Source organism: Microtus pennsylvanicus, chromosome 2 (assembly GCF_037038515.1).
Source record: "Microtus pennsylvanicus isolate mMicPen1 chromosome 2, mMicPen1.hap1, whole genome shotgun sequence".
Taxonomy (NCBI): Eukaryota; Metazoa; Chordata; class Mammalia; order Rodentia; family Cricetidae; genus Microtus; species Microtus pennsylvanicus.
In genome coordinates, this window is record NC_134580.1 from 30350376 (window position 1) to 30356375 (window position 6000).

General features: G+C 46.9%; 1 pseudogene; it reads right to left on the bottom strand.

Annotated features, from left to right (window-relative positions):
* Positions 1–906: 906 nt before the first annotated feature.
* Positions 907–5065, bottom strand: LOC142844150 (ribonucleoprotein PTB-binding 1 pseudogene; annotated as a pseudogene).
* Between the last annotated feature and the right edge of the window lie 935 nt (positions 5066–6000).

Here is a 6000-nt window from a genome sequence, read left to right on the forward strand (position 1 = left end):
GCCTGCAGACATGACTACAGGGTGTGTTCTTCATTGTTAATTCATGCAGGGGAGCCTAGTCTCATTATGGTGGATAATGTGATCCAGGGACAGGTGGTTTTGTTGTACAAGGAAGGTAGAAAGGCAGAGAGACAAAGCCAGTAAGCAGCCTCATCCATGGTCTCTGCTTCAGTTCCTGCCTCCAGCTTTGAACCTCAGCTTTCCTCATTGATGGATGGTGAAGTGTAGTAAAGAACAAACCCCAGTCTCCCCGAGTTGGTATCAGTCATGGCGTTTATCACAGCAGTGGAAACCTAACTAGGAAAGACCCAAAATGTGACTAGACCTCTCAGCCATTTCAGTCCCTTGGGGGAGCCTCCCATTGACTATCACAACAAAGACCAGTATTTCCTGAGGATCTAATTCTCTACAGTGGTGCAACCACCCTAGAAGATTCCAGCCAGGGCTTGTTAAGATTAATCCCTTCTGGTCCTGACTGAAGGCAGGTTTTGCTGTGAGGCCACTCTACCTTGAGACCAAAGCAGGCTTGGTCCCAGCCATCCATCCCAGAAGGCTGTTCACATCACCCCTGAGAGATAAGCAGGGTCAAAGCACTGACAAGAGTCAAAGGTCACCTTCCAGAGTAGATCTAGAGCTGTGAGTGGCTCTAACAGATGTGATAACTCAAATAGACTCAACAGACATCGATAAAACATTCCATCCAAACAGAAAAGAAAATACCTTCTTCTCAGCACCTCATGGAACCTTCTCAAAAATTGAGCACATACTGGGTAACAAAGCAAACCTCAACAGACACAAAACATTTGAAACACCCCATGCATCTTATCAGATCTCCATGGCTTAAAATTAGAATTCAACAGCAATGCTAATTCCAGAGCCCACAAACACATGGAAATTAAACAATGCTCACCAGCCCCGGGTCTCCTTGCCTTCCAGGTTGCTGGATGAAAGCAGGCTATGTAGATTCAGGTAGGGGTTCAGGGAGATGCGGTAGTCCTTTTGGGGGCTCAACCAACAGTGACACCCCAGGGGTGGTTGGCAGGGGCACATTGTCCTTCAGGAGGCCTCTAACAAAGACTGGGGCCTCAGAGTCCCACAGGGGCTGGGTGTGGAATGAGCTGGGATGCTGGGGAATGCAGACTCATGGGCTCCCGGTCACCCCAGAAGGGCCCAGCAGTGGTGGTAGTAAGGGATTGTGGCTTCCCTCAGCAGGTTTCAGTCCCAGAGCCAGCATCACCATCTGAAGACACCTCCCAAGGAGGGAATTGACAGGTTGGGCACCTGCCTGGAGGTACCCAGAGGAGAGTCTCCCAGGATCTCAGGTTTCTTCTGACTCTGGGTCTGCAGGGCTAACTGGAGCAGGGCAGTGGACAGGGTAGGTCCGCTGAGCCGTAGCATGGAGTGGGCACACCCAAAAGGCCCTGCTGGCCACTGGCACTTCATGCAGCAGAGGATTGAGCAGCAGTTGGAGGGAGGTAGATGGGCCCAGATTGTCCAACAGCTGCAGGATGTTTGGCTCAAGCGGGAGTCCCTTGCCTCGATTGGGAGCTGTGGCATGGGCAGCAATGAGTGCTGTCAGCATGCTGTGGCCAGTAGAACCTAGAGCAAAGAAGGACACACGAAGGTGACTGCCACCCAGGTCCAGGCTACCTGCCCTCTGGTTCTGCAGCCTCTGCCATCTCTGCTGTCTCATACTCCAGTACTGCAAAGCCCCTCAGCTGCCCACCCTTGCCACATGGCAGGTGAAAGAAGGTGGGTATATCGACCGCGGACAGTGCCTGGTGCAGGGCATCCACGTCATTGAAGCCAGGTGGCAGATGGTCCACACAGAGGCACCGGGAGCGCAAAAAGGCAGGAGACAGCGGCCCAGCATCTGTGCAATACACATACAGTGTTTGGGGGCTCAGTGGTTTGCTCTGTAAATCAGCCTTGCCCTGGCAGCCGAGCCGTTCATCATGTACTCTGCAAAGCCATAGCCCTTAGAGTGGCCTGTGCGCTCTCTGTACACTACGAAGCAGCGCTCCAGGCTGCCAAAGGGCCGCACCAGCTCCTCACACTGTGCCTGGGTCAGGCAGGGCGGCAGCTTGGCCACACACAACAGAGCATCTGTAGGCTGCAGCTGAACTGACAGCTCCGGCTCTCGAAGCCGGCTCTGGTGGAAGGCCTTGATGGCAGCTTAGCCTGATCCCCTTCCAGCAGGGTCACGAAAGCTGTCCCTTTGTATTTGTCCACCAACTGTCCTTGAGTTCATAGTCGCTCAGAAGATCACAATAGCCTACTTCCTGGTTGGTCAAGTCCCCCGGAAGGCCCCGGATCAGTATCATGGCAGCGGTTATGGATCTGGCACTCAGTAGTTCCAGGCGCTTCCGGATCTCTTCCGGTTCCAAGGACAGCAGCTCCTGTTCAGGTGCTCATCGATAGGCGGTCCACAAAGTTTCCCCTTTGGCCTCTGCCTCCAAGTTGACCAGCGGCCAGTGAGTCAAGAACTTTAAATCTTTGAAGGAAGAATTTGAAGAAGACACTAGAAGATGGAAAGATGTCCCATGCTCTCGGGTAGGCAGAATTAACGTAGTCAAAATGGCAATCTTACCAAAACCAATCTACATACTCAAAGCCACGTGTATCAATATCCCAGCAAAATTCTTCACAGACCTCAAAAGAACAATACTCAACCTCATATGGAAAAGCAAAAAGTCCACGATAACCAAAAGAATCCTGTACAATAAAGGAACTTCTGAAGGCCTCACAATCCCTGACTCAAACTCTACTACAGAGCTACAATACTGAAACCGTCTGGTATTGCCATAAGAGCACACAGGAGGACCAATGGAACTGAATCAAAGAATGGATATCAATCCACACACCTACAAACACCTGATATTTGACAAAGAAGTAAAATATATAAAATATTAAAAAAGAAAGCATATTCAACAAATGGTGCTGGTATAACTGAATATCAATATGTCGAGGAATGAAATAGGTCCAACTATCGCCATGCACAAAGCACAAATCCAGAAGGATCAAAGATCTCAACATGACACCAATCACACTGAACCTCATGGAAGAAAAAGTGGGAAATACAGACATTCCAGTAAAAAATGTGGTATGGACCTAAACAGAGAACTCTCAACAGATGAATCTAAAATGGCTGAAAGACAATTAAGGAAATGGTCACATCCTTAGCCTTCAGAGAAATGCATATGTAAATAACTCTGATATAACATCTTATGCCTGTCAGAATGGCCAAGATCAAAACACCAATGACAGCATATTCTGGAGAGGATATATGGTGGGGTAAATGGTACACTCCTGCATTGCTGGTAGGAATGAAAGCTGATACTGCCACTTTGAGCATCAGTATGGTGATTTTTCCAAAAATTAGGAAACAACCTTCCTCAAGACCCAGCAATACCACTTTTGGATATATATATCCAGTGGATGAGCAATCATACCACAAGGGCATGTGCTCAACTATGTTCATAACAGTATTGTTTTTCGTAGCCAGAACCTGGAAACAACCTAAATGCCCCTCGACTGAAAAATACATAAAGAAAATGTGGTACATTTACACAATGGAATACTACACAGCAAAAAAAAAAATAATGACATCTTGAAATTTGCAGGCAAATGGATGGATGTAGAAAGCATCATATTGAAGGAGGTAACCCAGACCCAGAAAGACAAATATCATGCACTCCCTCATGAGTGGACATAAAGCAAAGAAAACCCATCCAACCATTCACAACCCAAAGAACCTGGACAACAAAGAGGACCCTAAGAGTGACACACAGGGATCTAATGGACATGGCAAGTAGGAAAAGACAACTCCTGAGTAAACTGTGAGCATGGGGGTCATAGGAGAGGGTAGAGGGGAGGGGGATGATGGGAGGGGAGGGGAGAAAATTATATCTCACTAAAAACGATAAATGATTGAAAAAAGTAGAACTGGGAGTGGATAGCTGATCTTGTGGTTTGGTCTAGGGTTCGACTGCAGGACAAACAGGCAGTGGAGACATTTGTAGAAGGTGGTGTGTGGCAGTGAGGGACTGGAGGTCAGACGGTGACAACAATGAGAGCCTTAGCAGTAGCAGATGGCTTAATGCAGGTGGCAATGGATGGTATTTCTGAGGCATGAGATCATAAAGACCTGGAACTAAGACAGCACCAACTGTACCAGGGTTTAGAATCCACATAGACAGAGACACAAAACAGAATTTAAATCATCAAAGTAGCCATGAGAGCTAAAGGAGTCTAAAAACACCCAGAAAAGTTACTTGGGAGTTGCCCTAGCTCCGAGGTCTGCTCTAAATTTTTCATTTGCATTCTCAACTATTTTGGTGGTTATTTGGTTTATTTTGGGAGGATTTCCCCCTCTACTTCCCCTAAAATATTCGCCCAGAACATCCGGTTTCATTGAAGAAACCACATGTGCCTCCCCCTTCAGAGGTGTGGATTCCGGGACCACTGATAGATTTTTTTTCCTCTGATCACTTTGAACATATCAACACACTGCCTGCTGGGGTCCTAGTTTTCTGTCTGGTAGGAAATTGGATGAGGAGCTTATGGAGAAAATGTGATAAAGTCTATTCTTCTCAGCCCCGTAGAAGTTAGTCACTTGCCCTGGAGTGTCCTGGGAAACAGAGCATTCCCACAGCATCCCATAGTCAATCAGAGGCTACTACAAAAGGAATTGATTGCTTTGAGGACGGATGTGATGGGTTCCATGAGCCAAAAGTCGTGACAGTATGTTAGGGTCTGTGAGAAGTGGACCATGCTCCCCATCCACTAATAGATGGGTGTCAGTGTGTGCCAGTTGGAAATGTCAACTTGACACACGCTGGAGTAATCTGAGGAAGAAGGAACTTAACTATCTAATAAGTAAGTCTATGGGGAATTTCAATCAGTGTCTGATGTCCCTTGGTTGGAGGTCATGGGTGTATCTATAAAATAAGCTGTCTTAGAGAGGAAAGGAGAGCAAGTCAGTAAGTGGCTTTACTCCATGGTACCTGCTTTGGTTCCTGCCTCGAGGTTCTGGTCTTGACTTCCTGCCCTGACTTCCACTCATGGTAGCTTCTGATAGGAAAGTGAAAGGGAAGTAAAGCTTCCTTCCTCCAGTTGTTTTTGGTCATGATGTTTCTTCACAGGAAGAGAAAGCAAGTATATTTACCTGCTCAGCAGGTCCAGTTATTCCAGGGTCTAGAGAGGTGCTACCTGAAAGAACATGGGCGCAAGAGAAGAATGAGGCCAAGCCAAATTCTCTTGTCAAAGCCTCCATTTTTTAGCATAATGCCAGTGGCTTATATAGCCCCTGGATGAGGGACCTGAATCGGGTTGGGGGCCTTTGCCAAGGCAGCAAAGTCACTAGTCAGCACACCTGGTAAGTGGAAACATTACTTTTGTGGCTCTGCTTAACAAACAGCTCTCAAGGTAGCTAGGATGTGGGGGCTCTCTACAAACATTCTTGGGACAATGGTCCCTCCTATCAAGAAAGTTGGGATTTGTGGCAGCTTTCATGAGAAAATAGCTCTCAAGATAGTGAGGCTTTCTGCAAACATTCTTAGGACAATGGTGCCTGCAATCATCTTTGGGAAAATGGCTCCTGAAAAGTATACAGTGTCCATAATGGTGAAGGACAACATCCAGAGCCTGTTATAATTCACATGATTCCAACTACTGTGATTATTAAAGTGGAAAGGGTTTCTATTAGGGCTTGGATGTGTAATACCCAAGGAAAGATCCCGTGTTTAAAATTTGATCTCTAGCATGTCGCCATGTTTCAAAGTTGGAGAACCTGGTAAATAAACCCAGAAGGAAAAGATAGGGCATGTGGTGTTGTAGAATATTATTTCAAGGTGTGTGACTTCTGTTTAGGTTGCACTTGTTGAACTATGTGAAGCTGTGATGCTTTGCCTGTCTAAAACACCTGGTAGGCTAATGAAGATTTTAATGGCCAAACGTAAGGCAGGAGAAAGGATAGGTTGGTCAGTCACACAGAGAGTA